This window comes from Trachemys scripta, chromosome 7 (assembly GCF_013100865.1).
Source record: "Trachemys scripta elegans isolate TJP31775 chromosome 7, CAS_Tse_1.0, whole genome shotgun sequence".
NCBI classification, from domain to species: domain Eukaryota; kingdom Metazoa; phylum Chordata; order Testudines; family Emydidae; genus Trachemys; species Trachemys scripta.
In genome coordinates this window covers 73711238-73728897 of record NC_048304.1, presented here as the reverse complement: position 1 = coordinate 73728897, position 17660 = coordinate 73711238, and the positions used below count along the sequence as shown (strand labels likewise).

Here is a 17660-nt window from a genome sequence, read left to right as displayed (position 1 = left end):
CTGCTAACATAACCTTCAGAGCTCTTTGAAACCGTGGATTGACTCTGTTTTTCGCTGCATCAGGTCCAAGCTTATTTTCCTCCTTCAAAACCACTGATAATTCTTTCTAATGCTGCTCTCACCTCCCAACATGTCACTACTTCTGCTCTGCTAAGGACGTTAGCCTCACGCAGCCATTTGGCCACTTCCCCTTGCAGGAACACCCTCCTGTACTGATCTGGAAGGCCATCTGCCTCTCTTCTTTAGAGGCACCACAAGAGATAATCCTAATGGGTGCTGGTTTGGGCAGTTGTGGAGAGTTGAAGTGATTTATTTAAAACAGTGCATGTCTTTGCTGGGGGCTGGAGCTCCCAGCAATACCAACAGGCCCTGCTAGTAACCCTCGGAGTGAGTGGGTGGGCAACACAGAGGAAGCACCACGGAAGGGATTTAGGAGGGAGCAGAAAGGCCCAGGCTCCGATCGGTTCATCTCAAGGAACTCCCCGGGGTAACCCTTTGGCAATCTTGCCGATCTCCAAGCACTGGACTTCGGGGGACAGTGAGTTGAGCTCTTCCAAGCGTTTGGAGTTGGTGATTCCCAGAGCTGGAGGGGGTGGGGGGGGGGGGTAATCTCGAGCGCTCGGGTTGCGGGGGAGGGTTTGGCGGTCTCCCAGCGCTCGGGTTCGGGGATCTCCGGGCGGGTGTTTACTGGTCTTCGCGCCGTCGGGGCGGCGGTTGGTGATCTCCGAAAGTTCGGGTCGGGGGGAGGGGGCACTGGCGAGCTCCTCCGAGCGCTCGCGTGTCAGGGGGCGGGCGGGAAGCCTTCGGGAATCTCCGCCGAGCAGCGCTCGGCTCCCCTCGGGAGGCACTGGGAGCAGTTGGAGGTTGGCGGCGCGTGAGGGCGGTGGTGTCCCACTGGGGTGCTAGCCCCGAGTGAGCCAGTCTGGCTGCGGCGGTTGCGCGCTCCGCCTCCTCCTCCCCGGTGCTGGTTGGTGTCGCTGGCTGCAGTGATTGGAGTCCTGCTCCCCCCTCCCGCATTCAGAGGGCTCTGGCCGGGCGTCGGGATTGTGAGCGGTGGCGGCGGAGCCTGCGCCGTGTCCCCTCTCCTCGCGCCCCCGCCTCCACCCCCACCGTCTAGCCGGGCCGTGTGAGGCCAGGAGCCGCTCGCAGGGTGCACGGGGAGCGACCCCCAGCGAAGAGAATGACGGACCCCTGCGACGGGTGAGTGTCGGGAGTCCCGGGGGGGCGAGAGGCCCAGCGCGCCTTCGCGGGGCCGGCTTCTCCCGCAGCCTCTGGCTGTCTGGGAAATGTCCGCCCGGAGTGCACTGATGGGGGGCACGTTGTGCTGCCCCGGGCCGACGGAGGGACATGCAAGCTGGTCGCTAGCTATCGCCGAGGCCCCCGTCCTACGGGGGCGCGCTGCGGGGCTGGGCCCTAGTCGCGCTTTACGCCCGTAGCCACCTCTGCCGCCGGAGCCCTGGGTGCCGCAATCACCCTGCACGTCGTGCCCCCTTCTCCTGCGGGAACAGCCCCCCGGCAGCGCTCGTTCTCGCTGCGTTCACCCTGCGCCGGGCGCTGCCTGAGCGGGCTAACGTGACCCGCGACAGTAACGTTATTTCCAACGCTGCTCGGCTGCCGGGGTGCTGGCGCTGCTCGGCAAAGCAGGCCCCAGTCCCGCAAGTGTGCGCATTGTGGGTGGGCCCGTGCAGTGACGCAGAGGGCCCATGGAAGTCAGTGGGTCTCTGTATGGGCAGAGCGGTTACCCAGTGCGAGGCCACTTGCAAGATTAGAGCTTTACGTGTTTGTCTGCTACAGTGGCTTCTCCCCCCCCCCCCCCCCACATTTTGGTCATGTAATTTCAGGCTGGGTGGTATACAATCTATACCGGTGCAGGACGAGTCTCACTGGCATTACTTAGGTTAGTAAGGGCTTTCATGAAGGACCTTTAATTTCTACCTGTGTGAGGTGTTTTTAAACAAAATTATGTTGCATCGTTTCTATTAAACATGTAATAGTTCAACAGTTAAACATTAAAGTATTTGATAATTTCTGTACTTCAGGTAAATGGTCTGTTAGGTTTTAGGTTGCATATCTGTGTAACTGACTACAAAATCTAGAAGAAGCGGTTTGGCTAAATAATAACACTTCAGAATCCTTTAAATGTTTAGACTAGATTCTGTACCAAGAAACAATATTGCAGAATCTAAATCCAACAGTTTCACCTGTTCTGCAAGTGAGAGGTTGATCACGCTTTATATTAATTTTTTGCAGAAGGTGAAAAATCTGTTTTGAGAATACATATTTAAAGTGATGATAACTTTTCAGTGATCACCCAAGAAAAAAAACTTACAAGATAAGGACTGTCATTGGATATAGCACTGCACAACAGTGCTGCATGTCCAGAGATTTATTAATAGAGTTAATATCAAAGTATGCACTTCCAACTCCGTGATTAAAACTTGGTGGAAATCTGTTCACCTTTTTTAAATCAGGGTAACATTTTTGACATAGTTGTTTAATAGATACATATTTTATATTACAAATATTTAAGATCTACTGATGGGGTTGAGTTTTTGTTTAGCAACTGTGAAGTACTTCACTAAAAGCAAGAACCTGCACCTGTGGGTGTAGATCTTAGTAGGTACTATTTGACATTCATTTAACATAGAAGATTAATGTATTTGGTAAAGCTAGAGTCTTATGACTTTCATAAGGAAAACTTACCTCCCTTACTGTTTCTAAATTGTGACCCCCCAAAAATATTTTTTTAATTTTTAGAGTGATTTTCACTGATTAAAATTTGAGTATTTTAAACTCTAACTACAAGGTATTTCAAATGATTTTGCAATAAAAGCCCCTATATAAAACCAAATTCTAATCTTGACATTGTCTCTGCAGATGTAGCTACATGAACCACAAAAATACTGACTGCAGTAAAACCTTTAAGGGGGACACATGTGCTTGTTCCTTGGTTCCAGTATAATCTGGAATCAAGAGTATAAAAATGTATGTACTCTAATATATTCTCTTGGTTCTTCTTTTTCCTCCAGTTGGTATGGATATGGAACCAACTGTTCTTATACAATTTTCTGTTAGGTTTAGGCTTTGTGACTGTTTGTTTTCATAGGGTTTTTTTGGGTAGTTTCTGCAAAAGTTCAGTCAGATTTGTTCTGAGGCCTTGGCTACACTTGGGACTTCACAGCGCTGCCATGGCAGCGCTGTGAAACGCGCGTGTAGTCGCGCCGTCAGCACAGCGCTGTATGTACTCCACCTCTCCGAGAGTAATAGCTTGCAGTGCTGCGAGCGAGCGTGCAGCGCTGCAAGCACTGATGACACTGGCACTTTACAGCGCTGTACTCGCTGCACTCGGGGGGGGGGGGTGTTTTTCACACTCCTGAGCGCAGCAAGTTGCAGAACTGTACACTGCCATTGTAGTCAAGGCCTCAGTTGTGTTAAGATTTTGTTTTTGGCCATGGCAGATGAGAAGAAGTGTGTATTTGTTTTGTTGTTGTTGTTTTTTAATTACCCCAGTAAAATGTCCACCATAGATGAATGTTGCTACTGCTTAAAAGTGTTTGAGAGTGGATGTGAAGAGGCTTCTGAATGAGAGCAGGAGACTAGAGCCTGCCTACTGGAGTTTTTAAGATGTGTTCTCTGTAGCATGGTATGAAGAATATTATTTTGGGTTTAGATTTAATATAAAAAACCCTTTGCAGTTATATTTCTAATATTTTTTTTGTGAAGCAAGGTAAAGGCTGTGCAGGTGTGTAGTGTTAAAATATGTTCAGTGAAGGATTTGTTAAGCATGCATATTAACTTGTATTTTAAAAAAATAAAATATTGAGAAACTACATGTAGACTACATTAACACTTTTTTTTTAAAGGGGGGGTTTAAAAAAAGTGTAGTAGATTAGTGAACTTCAGTTTTACCCTTTTGATCTCTTAGCTTGATAGCTGAAAATTTCCATGGCTTTTTAAGCTGCAGAAGGCCAGAGATGTTGGCTCCACAGCAAGAGCAGTGGTGCAGTTCTCCTGCACGAAAGGGGGAGAAGGCAGAATCCAAGGGTTTGTGCATACACTGCATGTGCCAATCCTATTTCTGTCAAGAGAAACATACCCTACTTCACCAACCTCCTTGAAAAAAATCCATCCTCAACCCCACTTCTCTTCATGGCTGGCATCTTTGATGAATGAAACAGTCTGTTTTCCCAAAAGCAGATAACCAGCTATGAGTCAGTCCAGCTGTAGGGCTGTATACAGTACCTTTATGGTATGACTCACTGAAAGGGACTGATAGGGCAGGGTTTTTTTTAATATGTAAATCTTCCAGGCATTCTTGTGTGAAGTTGCAAATAGGGAGTTCTCCTAACTGTTGCTTTCTGGGAATGCGCCCCATCATCTCCCAATCCCATGAGGTGCTTTTTTGATAAGGAGGAACGCAGTCTTCAAGCCAGTGGGCATTTCTTTCTTTATCTGACCTCTGAAAATAAGCAATAGTGAGGAAGAACTCAGTAACATCAAGCCAAATCTCTTGACATTTTTTTTTAGTGGTGCAGATGGATAGCCCACTCAATGGTAGAATATTTGGAGATTGAGAGTATGCTCAGAGCCTCACTTCCTCCATTATTATTCCTAAAAAGCAGGATACTGTGTATGGCAAATAGACTGGTTTAATTTGCAGAGCATTGCAAGGCAGAGTAATTGCCCCTTTAGATGCAAATCTTCTGTGGGCTGATAACTTGGAGGTTTTTTTATTTTGTTTTTAAGCCGATTATCCCCATAAAATCTTGATGCTTTGTTTCTTCTTCAGTTACCTTACTAACTAACATCTGCACTCCTTGCTGGTGACATCAGGTTTCTGTTTTTCCTCTACAATGTCGTCGTTCTGCTTCGGAAATGAAAGAAACTATTTTGTAATTTTTTGTTTCATGATCTTTTGCTTAGAAGCTAAGGTAAAGTCTTCACAGCTGTTAATATTCCCCACAAGTGATTAAAATAATTTGAGTTTGGACATGTAAATCATACCATTTCTGGAAAAGATATTTAATTAAAACAAAAATAACATAAAAATTGAGACATACTGAATCTGATCTATATTAGACCTATTTAAAAAATGAAAATATTGGAGTGAGAGATACATAATTCTTGGTGAGGATAAGGAAATGAATTGAAAAACTAAACTGAGTCAGTTAATTTCCAATGGGGGAAAAATCGACCATATTCAGGAATTTAAAACAATAAAACAATAGCGTGGGGTTTCATGGCACTGCTGTCTAGGAACAGTACACTATTTTTTAGTAAATGGATAAATATAAGATATATTCCTATTAAGGACCCAGTACAGCAATAATATTCAATATTTTATGCTTGCTCTTCATCAGCCTTAAGTTAAACAAAAAAATAGTTGGCCTGCCATAGAGGAGGAACAAAACTGAGGAGCTGGTTTCCAGCGTGACAGAATATGGATATCTCATGCAAACAAGCTTTCCAACATCTTATTGGGTTTATCTTTCTTCCTTATTGGGGCCACACAGTTTGAAAGATTAACTCTAATAATGGGGCTGGACCTCTGGTGATGAAAAAAGAGATTGATTTAAAACTGGAAAACCTTTATCTTCATGATTTAAAACTGGAAAACCAACGGTGATCCTTAGACTCCTTTTCTCCTGACTTTTGTTAGAGGCTCTCTCCTTGTTGATACTGAGGTACTAAGAGATTACTTCCGCCGTCTCTTGTCTCTTAAACTACACAGCTTGATAAACTGAAATGCAAAAGACTGGCATATATTGAGGCTCATTGGACTATGGGCATAGTGTTGAGAATTTGTATAGTGTTAATGTGAGAAGATCGGGGATCTTATTAATTGATATTTACATTACTATAGTTGGGCTGGGCAGAATTCAATTTTTATTTTTTTTATAATTCTGACTGATAATATTAATGTTTATTTTTTAGCTTTTTTATTTGTATCAATTTAATGTTTCACAGGCATGGGAAATTATGGCAGGATCAGACAGTAATTATTTCATCACAGTAGATGTTGAGATTCAAAAAGTTGAAGCTTTATAACAGTTAATACAAATTTTCAGCATCACATGGCAAAATACACAAAATAAATATCCTTAAATCAAACTCTAATAATTTCTCAAGCAACATTTTTCTTTCTTTGCCTATCCATACACTGATTATTATTGATGGACATTTTTTTTGGCGGCGTGTGGAAATCAACGTTTATGGACATTTACCAATAAAAATGTAATCTTTCCAAGCCTAACTATAGTTGTTAGATCAGGGGCAGGCAAACTTTTTGGCTTGAGGGCTGCATCGGGTTTCCAAAATTGTATGGAGGGCCGGTTAGGGGAGGCTGTGCCTCCCCAAACAGCCAGGCATGGCCCGGACCCTGCCCCCTATCCAACCCCCCCGCTCTCTGTCCCCTGACTGCCCCTGGACCCCGCGCCCCTAACTGCCTCCCTCCAAGCCCCCTCTCCTTCCTGACTGCCCCCCTGGGAGCCCTGACCCCGTTAAACCACCCATTCTCCCTGTCCCCGACCACCCCCAGAACCCCCACCCCTGACTGCCCCCTGCCGCCCCATCCAACCTCTCCTCTCCTTCCTGACTGCCCCCCCCCCGGGACCCTTGCCCCCATTCAACCCTCCTATTCCCTGCCCTTTGACCGCCCCGACCCCTAACCACACCCCCGGCCCCTGACCCCCCCCCCCCGAACTCCGCTGCCTCCTATCCAACCCCTCCTGCCCCCCTTACCGTGCTGCCTGGAGCACTGGTGGCTGGCGGCACTACAGCTGCGCCGCCCAGAGCACCAGTGGCTGGCAGCCATGCTGCCCGGCTGGAGCCAGCCATGCCACCATGCAGCACAGAGCACCGGGTGCAGCTGCGCTGCCCCAGGAGCTCGCAGCCCCGCCACCCAGAGCATTGCGCCAGTGGCGTGGTGAGCTGAGGCTGCAGGGGAGAGGGAACAGTGGGCGAGGGGCCGGGAGCTCAGGGACCGGGAGCTCAGGGACCGGGCTGGAGGGTCCCGTGGGCCGGATGTGGCCCGCGTACTGTAGTTTGCCCACCTCTGTGTTAGATGCACCAGCCGTGATCAGAGCCCCATTGTGCTAGGGTCTGCCCAAACATTGTGAGGGACACAATTCCAATCTCTAAGATTTGAAATTATATAAACATATGTAGCTGGTCTTAATATGCATGTATTCAGTGGTATTTGTGCGATTTTAAAAAAAATAACAAAATGGATAAATAACAAAATAAATACTTACATGAATATCGTTGAGTGGAAACATTTTGTCAGATGAGAACCACTAAAAACAATTAAATATCCTAGAAAGGAATAATTTATAGAATGCATTTCAACACTACACAACTGCATCCTCGGATACTCTTTCCTGTGTAAGCCTAGCAAAAAGTCTGTTGTGGAGAGGGAAGTAATACCCTTTAAATGCAATTGTAATATGCCACCATCTGATTCAAGCTCTGCTGTAGAAAGAAAAAAAAACCAACTTCCTAATGTTGTTCTTCAGTACTGTAGAGGTGAAGCTTGTCAGTTTGTGCAGTGCAATATGTGCCTAATAACTTCAGGCAACTACCTTAATGTCTCTTTAGCAGTAAATATGGGAAATTATATAGAGGCCATTTTTAAATTTCTCTATACAAACTCAAAATAATTGTTTTAGGTGTAATAATCCCTAGATGTCATTTAAACATTTAATAATCCTTGCCAAAGCTTCATTAGAAAGCACTGGTATAGAAAATAAAGGTAGTTCCAGCTACTATTCATATATCTACTCCCACAGCTCATCACCTTTTTGAAAATGAGATAACTATTATATTGTGACTCATAAAATGCAAGCATTATTTTAGCAAGAGTGTGGTAGAAAAACAAATGACACTATAAAATGTAGCAAAGTACAAACCTAAATAACACATGGCAGTGTTGGCTTTTTTTCCTCTTGATGCGTATTTCATGTCTGTCAGAGCCGAGAGAATTTTATTTCTCATGTTACACCCATAACCTGTGTGGTCCTGAATCATGAACCACAATTTTTCTTGTGGAAAATAACTAGTTCAGGCTCTCTTCAGAGGCTGTGAGTTGTGCTATTTAAGGGTCTGATCCAAAACCTATTGAAGACAGTAAACAGACTTACTGATTTCAGTGGGTTTTGAATTAGACTATAACTACCTCTGAGGAACATGATGCCTTCAGGGGTTAATATTTGTTAGAGTGAGTACTTTATATTTTCCCATGCCCCTTTTCTCTTCCCTATTACACTCCTAAGACTTTAATTTGGGATAATCTCACATTTTGTACTTACATGGCTGCCAATAAGACTTTGCAAACTGACCGCTGTCTTTGTTGTTTTTACTCTTCTGGGAACTCAGAATATGCAGATGCTGCAGAGATGCAGGCACTGTCGTGTGCTGCTGTGCTTATGGGGCAAGAAACCTTTGAGATAGAGAGCACTTCTCATTGCTTCCTAGTGATCCTGCCTGCTGATGGGAAAGAATAGAGGTTCCAAAAGGAGATGTGAAAAACTTTCTTAAAACTTCTGGGTTAGAGAGATGGAAGTAAAAGTGAAAATATTTAACTGAAACAAGGGAGAAGTGGAGAGTGATAGAAATGAATGGTATATGTATAGTTGGGGCTTGAAGATGTACCTTTTTCATGGCTTTTTGTTTATCTCAGTTCACTGAAGGCAGGGTGGATTTGATTTAAATAACTAGTCAGGAAGACTCGATTTAATCATGGATTTCTACATAAAAGTGCATTCTTGTTGGTTGTTACCTGAAGATCCTGCATGTTCAGACATGTTCCTTTCATCATCTTCAATGCAGCTTCCTCCTGAGAAGGAACACTTCTTGTGATGTTGTTTCATTCGGACAACCAGGCCTTGCATTTCTTTGTTGCACTGTTTGCATTTTGCGCTCATGCCTGTCTTATCCACAGGTAGAGGAACTTCATTAAAATATCCCCGAACTGGGTCTCTTTTATGGCCTGCTGCCATTATAGGTTTTCCCTTCTAGTGAGTGAATGATATGGTAGATCTCAAATCTATGAAGGCTACACTCAGAAAGACCTCAAGACTTCTGGAATATGCTGCTCAAACAGTTTCACTTTTGTTTCTACTGCCTATCCCTCCCTTTTCATGTTTATCGCCAGACTTCTTCTCCTTGTCCAGATCTATTCCGCCACCAACAATCTTCTATTCATTGAACTTTTTGAAACTTTGAACTTTTAGAGAGAGGTAAGGGATTGACTCTGTGTACACGAATTTGCAAAGGGACAATAGGGTTGAGGTCTCTTATTTTTCACCTCTGTATATTTATTTAAAAACATTTTTGCTGTTAACAAGCATGTTATCGCTGGAGACACCAATCCACAGTTTGAGAACTGCGAAGCTAAGCAGTTTATCTTCTCTGATGGTATCTTCTGTACTGAGCACTGAGTCCCATTGGGTAGATAGAAAGATTAACCTAAATAGTCTATACAGAAGCCCCTGGAATCCCATAAAATTGGATCACTCATTCATGAACTATTGAAACTCATTTACAAAACTTTTCTTCAACATTATATGAATATACTGTCTCACATTATAGAATTAGTATTTATAATCCCTATTCCATGATGAGATATCTTTGAGCTATTATGTATCTTAATTAAAACTATCTTTAGATAGGTTTTTTTCCTCAGATATTTTTGATAAAATGCTTTTTGATTAAAAAAAAATCCAATTAAAAAAATCATTGATTTTTATCCACCCTGCTCAAAGGTACCCTTTTCTCCCTTTAATGGGAAGTGCAGGTCTTTTGATACTCCTTGGATGGGGACCCAAAAACCTTGTTGCATCCCCACAGAACCAGGCAGTGCCCTGAGGATTAATTCCTAGTCGGTTTGGGAGACTGCTTAGCAAAGTTCTGACAGCTAGTAGCTAGTTAATTAGGGTGTAGTCAGCTTAGTTAGGCTCAACAGACTAAAACAAGGGTTTGTTATGCTCAGACTTCCTCTGTACTGGGGAAATTTAGCAAAAACCGTCTCAAATGGTTTGACTAGGTGCACAGGTAGAAACTGCTTATAGGTAAGGCTCTGTTGGTTACCTGTATTCTTACCATTATGTCAGTTAAACTTTTAAAATCTTGTTTATGAAGTTCTCTTCTGCTGGAGACAAAACAGAAATGTATGTGAATAAATAAGAATGGGAAAAGATTCTTGTTAGTTTTACTTTTATGTGTTTGCATTTGTTGTGAGTTTAGTGATAATGTACTTTATTTTTAAATTGTGTATATATTGGTTCAGTAAAATGTAAATTGTTCAATAAAGCAAAATGTTCCAATAAAAAATGTACAAAAAAATAAGTGGTTTTTTTGTTTGTTTGTTTGTTTGTTTTTTTTACTGTTTTACTCATTTCAAAGGTTACATTTATGTTTTCTCTGAGCAGGTTTAACTGCCGTGTTGCCTTAAAAAAAATTGCTGAAAGCTCCCAAGCCTTGTTTACACTAGGGCGGGGGTCGGCAACCTCTGGCCTGCGGCTCGCCAGGGTAAGCACCCTGGCGGGCCAGGCCAGTTTGTTTACCTGCCGCGTCGGCAGGTTCGGCTGATCGCAGCTCCCACTGGCTGCGGTTCGCCGTCCCAGGCCAATGGGAGCAGCGGGAAGCTGCAGCCAGCACATCCCTCGCCCGCGCCGCTTCCCACCGCCCCCATTGGCCTGGGATGGCGAACCGCGGCCACTGGGAGCCACGATCGGCCGAATCTGCCGACGTGGCAGGTAAACAAACTGGCCCAGCCCGCCAGGGTGCTTACCCTGGCGAGCCGCGTGCCAGAGGTTGCCGACCCCTGCACTAGGGGCTCCTCTGATGGAGTTGAACAAGTGATAGTACTGGTGAGAATTTTTTTCTAAAATCACCTAATCAGGGCTGGGCCTGAGAGTAAATGAGCTTTATTTAGACACAACTGTAACAGTTTAAAAACTCTGTTAGACTGATTCAGAACTGTTGTGTGAACACTATTAAATCTATTTAAATCTGGTTTATATCTGTGTAGCTTGAATAGATTGTTTACTAAATTAAGTTAATCAATTTAAGCCACAGGCTTAAATTCATCTGAAAGTAGCAACACTTGAGTGTGCATCAATCCAACTAAAAACACATCTTTAGTTAAACCAGTGAAAGTTTGTGTGTAGACAAGGCCACAGATTAAGATATAGTGCTACCCAGAAGGTAGGGCAGGGAGTTCTGATGAAATATAGGAACAGTCCCTTATGGTTTGTGTTTTTGAGTTCACTACGCTTAAAACTGCATGGAAGGAATCCAGTTAAGACTTGCTGGTTCAGGTTGAACCACGAACCCTGAAATAAAACCCTACCCAGACAGGACAGTTTTTGCTTAGACCTGAGCCTCTGTTGAACTGTCTGATTTTGTTTTGCCCCTGGAGGTGCTACACCCTCCCACAACTCTTAAAATGTACAACTTTTTCAAATATAAAGATGTTCTTAATTTAGAGAATTATTTGGCATAATGAACTAAAACAAGGGGAGAAACTAACTGAGGAGGTCAAAAAACAGATGAAAATAGAAAATCTGAAAATGTCTAGTAAAAAGAAAATAGAAATAATGGAATCTAAATACTGAAGTTATACATCTGCTCAGCAGCTGTGCATTCCTTATCCAGAAATTCTGCTACAAAAATAGCATTTGAAATTTTGAGAAGATGGTTTACTAATGATATAGAGTATATGTATTTACAATGATATATATTACTTAAAATCTGTGTGGAGGAGGGGAATTAAGGTGAGATCTGAATTTCCCCTCAGTCATTCACAGCTGACTGACCACCTCCTCTGTTATTTTAATAGAATTATATAATTCTGTTACTTAATTCCCCATGGGTTTCTTTTAATTTAATTTTGTTTTTAATTTGGGGGATGATAGTTAAATTATTCCATGTATTTCTGTTTATTTATCATTAGACACATAGGAGGAATTTTGTTATACTGGATCAAACTAGTGTTCCGTCTACTCCAGTATTGTCTCCAGTTGTGGTTAGCAGCAGATACTTCTGGGGAAGGTATGAGAAACCCTGCAGGAGGCAGCTGTGGATAACTTGTCCCCTGGGAAGTTTCGTCCTAACCCCCAATAGTTACAAGTTGGTTGAAGCCTTGACGCATATTGTGTAAAATTTAGAACTGTTGTTTGTGTACACCTACAATATTTAATGAATCATCATACTACGGCTGTATCTCATTCTAACTTGTATAAAATTACCACAGTAATAGAAATGGAATACGATGCAATATTTTAAGTAATTTTTTCTCCATTCCAGAACTGCACTATTTTGCTTTGTGTTCAGTAATAATTTCCAAATTCACTTTACTCTAGTACCATATAATCCTTAAGAATTTTATTTTTAGTTTATTAAAAGTACTTTGAAGACTAGTGAATAAAATCTTGTGAAAATTGAAATTCAAAAATTGGGAGATGTAATTTTCTACTTGCCTTTTCGTTTAGACTTTTTTATCTTTCTGAGGAACTCATTGTTTATCCCAGAGACTTGAAAGATAAGATAGAACATCGTCCTCAAATGTATGACCACAAGACCATTTTTAGTACCATTTTAGTTGATTTGCATTGGTATATAGTGCATCAGTTAATGTTAATAGCCAGTGATGTGCTTAGCTCCATAAAAGACACATGAGCAAAGACAATCCCTGCTTCAAAGAATTTAGACATCATTTTTAAATTTCTGAGGTTACAGATTTTTGGAATGTATTGGAGACAATTTTTTATTTCAGAAGGTGAAGAAAGCTACTGGGGGGAGGCTGTTCTAGATTTGATTTTGACAAATAGGGAGGAACTGGTTGAGAATTTGAAAGTGGAAGGTCATGGGTGAAAGTGATCATGAAATGGTAGAGTTCATGATTCTAAGGAATGGTAGGAGGGAGAACAGCACAATAAAGACAATGGATTTCAAGAACGCAGACTTTAGCAAACTCAGGAAGTTGGTAGGTAGTTTTTCAAAGAGACATGATTAAGGGTACGAGCAAACTATCTCACTGCGTAGGAAAGCTAAGAAGTATGCCATAGTTTGCCCACCCCTGATCTAGGGGCTCCATCTTTTTTAATCAGCTTCCCCCCTCCTCCCCCTGCTCCAAATTAAAAGTCAATATACTGCTGGAAGAGAGCACTATCTCTCTTCTTCCATCCCATCCCCAAGCCACCTTGACTGCAGCCTTTTGTTTGTTTACTACTTAACAGTCTCCCAATTTATTTCCCCCATCCCTGTTTTTTGACTGATGTAAGGGGTGTTTTAATTGCTCTACCCCTCAGCATCCTCTGTTTTAGTCATCCTATATAATAAATAACCCCAATGCCTGCCACAAACAGTGCCAGCAAAGTAGCACTAGAATGAAACTGACACAATTGTCATTTTTGCTGAGGTCTACAAAGCTCTTAATAGCAACTATGAAAACAGTAAAGACTGCAGTCAATTTGCACTCTCCTGCAGTTGGCAAAGCTATGAGCAATAGTGGAGGCTCTGAGAAGTTCTTTTTGGAGACTTAGGAAGAACTTGCGTACCTGTTCATGTTTTTAATGTTATCTTTGAAACCATAAGCCTATAATCATAAAAATTGAAAGCTTCGATTCTACCAAACTTGATGGTACTCATGGTACTACTTGCTGTGAGTGGATTTTTTCAGATCCAGTTGTTTATTGTATCCCTTCACACTGAGATGTGACACTTTTAGAGCAGTTTAAGATGTTAAGTGAAGAATACTGTGTCCTTAGTGAAACACGGGAATTGAAAGATATAGTATAATAATGCTACTCACTTATGCTGCCTTCCATTCAAGGATCTCATAGTGATATGAACATCCATGGAGTTAGCCTTTCATGATCCTTGTGAAGGAGCTGAATAATATTACCCCCATTTTACAGATAAAGAAAAGGCAAAGTAAAATTAAGTAATTTGTCATGGGGTGATTTAAGGAGTCTGTACCAGTGTCATGAATGAACTCAGATGTCTGATCTGTGTTACACCCTTGTCCTCCTTCCTCACAGCTACCAAGGCAGATGAACACCCTTTCTCTTAAAATGTCTGTGGGATCGTTAATTACTGTGCATGAACTTTGATTTTGTTTCTCATCTTAAAGGTTACACTTTGAGCTGCATACTGCTCCTTTACCAAAGGCCCAGAAGGACTGTTGAGTGATGCTGCAGAGGGAACAATGCCATCTACTAAATCAGTAACACGTCCTGCGGAATCCTGGTTTTTCTTGGAGTATTATCATTCAAATATAGACTCAACTTTAATGTGCTTAGCATAGGACCATTTTAGGACTTTTTTTTTTAAAGTTGCGGAATAGCTATTTCAGTGTAACATTTAGTGGTAATCTGAATTAAGTATTCTCTCAAAATGGAGGACATGAGCAGCAACATTTTTTTTTTCTACCATCTTTTTGTTTTGAAGCAGGTTGAAATCTTGTAAAACTTATTCTTCCATTTCTGAATTCCATTGTTTGTTTTCAGTTGAATTATAGCAACTACAATCTAAGGACTTGCAAATACCACCCTGCAGTTCAGACTGCGGGTGTCCAAATAGCAGTGCATATGAATGTGCTGTGCTGTAACTTCTGTGGGTGCGAACTAAAAGGTACTAGTTTGCATTAATGTAATCATGTTTGAAGTGAACTAGTGAGCTTTTATTTCATACCCACCATGTCCTTACAGAGGAGTTAGTGCACAGCACTTTGATATGCACTGCTATTTGTACTTCCATAGTCCAGACTGAGGGTCATAAAAACATAAGAACGGCCATACTGGGTCAGACCAAAGGTCCTTCTAGTCCAGTATCCTGTCTTCCGACAGTGGCCAATGCCAGGTGCCCCGGAGAGAATGAACAGAATAGATAATCATCAAGTGATCCATTCCCTGTCACCCATTCCCAGTTTCTGGCAAACAGAGGCTATGGACACCATCTCTTCCCATCCTGGCTAATAGCCATTGATGGACCTGTCCTCCATGAACTTACATAGTTCTTTTTTGAACCCTGTTATAGTCTTGGCCTTCCTCTGGCAAAGAGTTCTGCAGGTTGACTGTGCATCATGTGAAGAAATACTTGTTTTGTTTTGTTTAACCTGCTGCCTATTAATTTCATTTGGTGACCTCTAGTTCTTGTATTATGGGAAGGAGTAAATAACATTTCCTTATTTACTTTCTCCATACCAGTCATGATTTTATAGACCTTAATCATATCTCCCCTTAGTTGTCTCTTTTCCAAGCTGAAAAGCCCCAGTCTAATTAATCTCTCCTCGTGCGGAAGCCGTTCCATACCCCTAATAATTTTTGTGGCCCTTTTCTGAACCTTTTCCAATTCCAGTATATTGGAATTGTGGGGCGACCACATCTGCATGCAGTATTCAAGATGTGGGCATACCATGGATTTATATAGAGGCAGTATGATATTTTCTATCTTATTATCTATCCCTTAATGATTCCCAACTTTCTGTTTGCTTTTTTGACTGCCGCTGCACATTGAGTGTGAGTGGATGTTTCCACAATCACTCCAAGATCCCTTTCTTGAGTAGTAACAGCTAATTTAGACCCCATCATTTTGAATGTATAGTTGTATGGTCAGTGTAGACGATATGGTATGGTCAGAGTAGACATGACCTATGACATTAGTTGGAGCAAAAAAAAATCGAAGGCTTCAGAGACATGCTGAGTTTACTGGTATCTTTGGGACTCAGCTGTGCAATAAGGTCTGTAGCTGTCTGCTACACAGCTTCAAAAAAAAAAAAAAGTAAGTGGCAGAGAAGATCCTGGGATATAACAATGTCTCAGAGGTGAGGGATGTTATGATCAGAAAGATTCAGTAAGCCTGAAACATGAACAGTTCCTCCTATGATAAGCATAATTCAAGTGAAGACAAGTTTTGACTGGCAGTGTGATTACTTGATCTAAGATGAGTTGGAGAAAACTGAACAGTTGCTGATGAAGAGGTTGATGGAGAGATGGTTCTTTAAGTGTGTGATGAAACTTGTTTGCTCCATAAAGGGAAGATTAAAAATGAGAGAATCAAGTGAGGTTCAAAAACAAAAAATAGGTGATTTTTCAACATTCCTGCTGGGGTATAATGGGCTGATTAAAGTTGTTTTTATTTTAGACCCTGCCGATGACTTCTGCTTACCAGTATTGAGATGTTATGTCAAAAGACAGTATGATTGCACCTCTGTTGTGACTTGTCTTTGGCGACAGAGATTGACAAAATATCTTTAAACTTGTTTGGATTTGGGACAGAAGAGTACCCTGGCCAGATTAAAGGATTTTACAGTTATCCAAAAATCTTCTGCAGTTGAAGATTGGATGCTTACTTCGTGTATTATGCAAAATTGGGGAGGGGGGGAAGAGTTGGTATCTAAAGAAAGTAGGTATTTGGAGAAGATATGTCACTTACCTCTTCTTCTCCCCCCCCCCCCCATCAAAAGAATTGGAACAGTTAAGATGTAGAGGATTCTTTTGTTGCAGCTGGACATATGGAATTAAATGCAAGCTTAGCAATATAATTGTGTGAGGAGTAATCTAAAAATACAGTGCCGAAATGTGTGGCAAGGTCAGAAGAACAATGATGAAGCCACATGTTTGCATGTGTATGTAACCTCTTACAGACCCCTCAAAATAATGGAAAACAGATTCTCTATGAAGTGCTTTTTACAAATGTACTTCCAGTGAATTCCTGAGAATGCTGCTGGATCTGCAGAACACCAGCTTTTTGCATAGAATCATAATTTCAGAGGGATGTTAGTTTGATATTGTCCAGAATCGCCTCTTAGAGAGGAGGAAAACATTTGAGCTTTGTGGTACTGCATTTTCCAGTGCACAGGCACTGTTGGGATTCAGTGTTAACTTTTTTCTCACCTTTATAATATAAGCCAGTTAAAATATCTTTAAAAAGAACATTTTGATTTGATATTTTAATGTATTAAATAAATGTATATATCTAAGTGGATTTTACTGTCCTTTAATGCCCTGATTGTACAAACACTTATACATATGAGTAACTTTAAGCGTGTGAGTACTCCCACTGAAATCACTTATAGGACAGTGGGACTAATTGTGCATATTGTTTACAGCATCATGGCCTAAAATTGTACTCATTTAAACTTTTTACAACTATAAAACTCATGAATCTTTTCCCCTCAAATGTTCAAAGGGACTCTGTTAAGATAAATTCACATCTGTCTGTCAGTTGTTTAGCTGTTAGCATAAGAAAGCACCTAAGATTACTATAACTGAAGAAAATTAAAGAAAATATTGTTTCGATTTTTAAATTAGAGTTTTAGAGCACTCTGTGTATAACAGTGTCACTGTTCCCCTGGTGCAGCTCGTCATTCAGTTTTCCCTGTGTTTTCATACAGCAGCTGGGTAGAAAAACAAAACAACTTTTTTTTTTTTTTTAAAGGAATATACAAAGGTAAAACAACAACAAACTGGCAAGGGTTTTACTGTAAACAAGGGCTTTTGATCGTGTATAGTACCTAGGGTGACCAGATAGCAAGAGTAAAAAATTGGGAAAGGGGTGGGGGGTAATAGGTGCCTATCTAAGAAAAAGCCCCCAAAATCGGGACTGTCCCTATAAAATCAGGACATCTGGTCACCCTAATAGTACCAGACACCAGT

At 41.7% G+C, this 17660-nt stretch overlaps 1 protein-coding gene across 1 annotated transcript in view; it reads left to right on the top strand.

Annotated features, from left to right (window-relative positions):
• Positions 1-785: 785 nt before the first annotated feature.
• The window catches only part of BMPR1A (bone morphogenetic protein receptor type 1A), a 174528-nt gene continuing 157653 nt past the window's right edge, over positions 786-17660 (top strand). Inside the window, exon 1 of the mRNA XM_034777384.1 lies at positions 786-1200. The gene's annotated coding sequence lies outside the window, so the exon portion shown is untranslated. The remainder of the gene's footprint in view (positions 1201-17660) is intronic.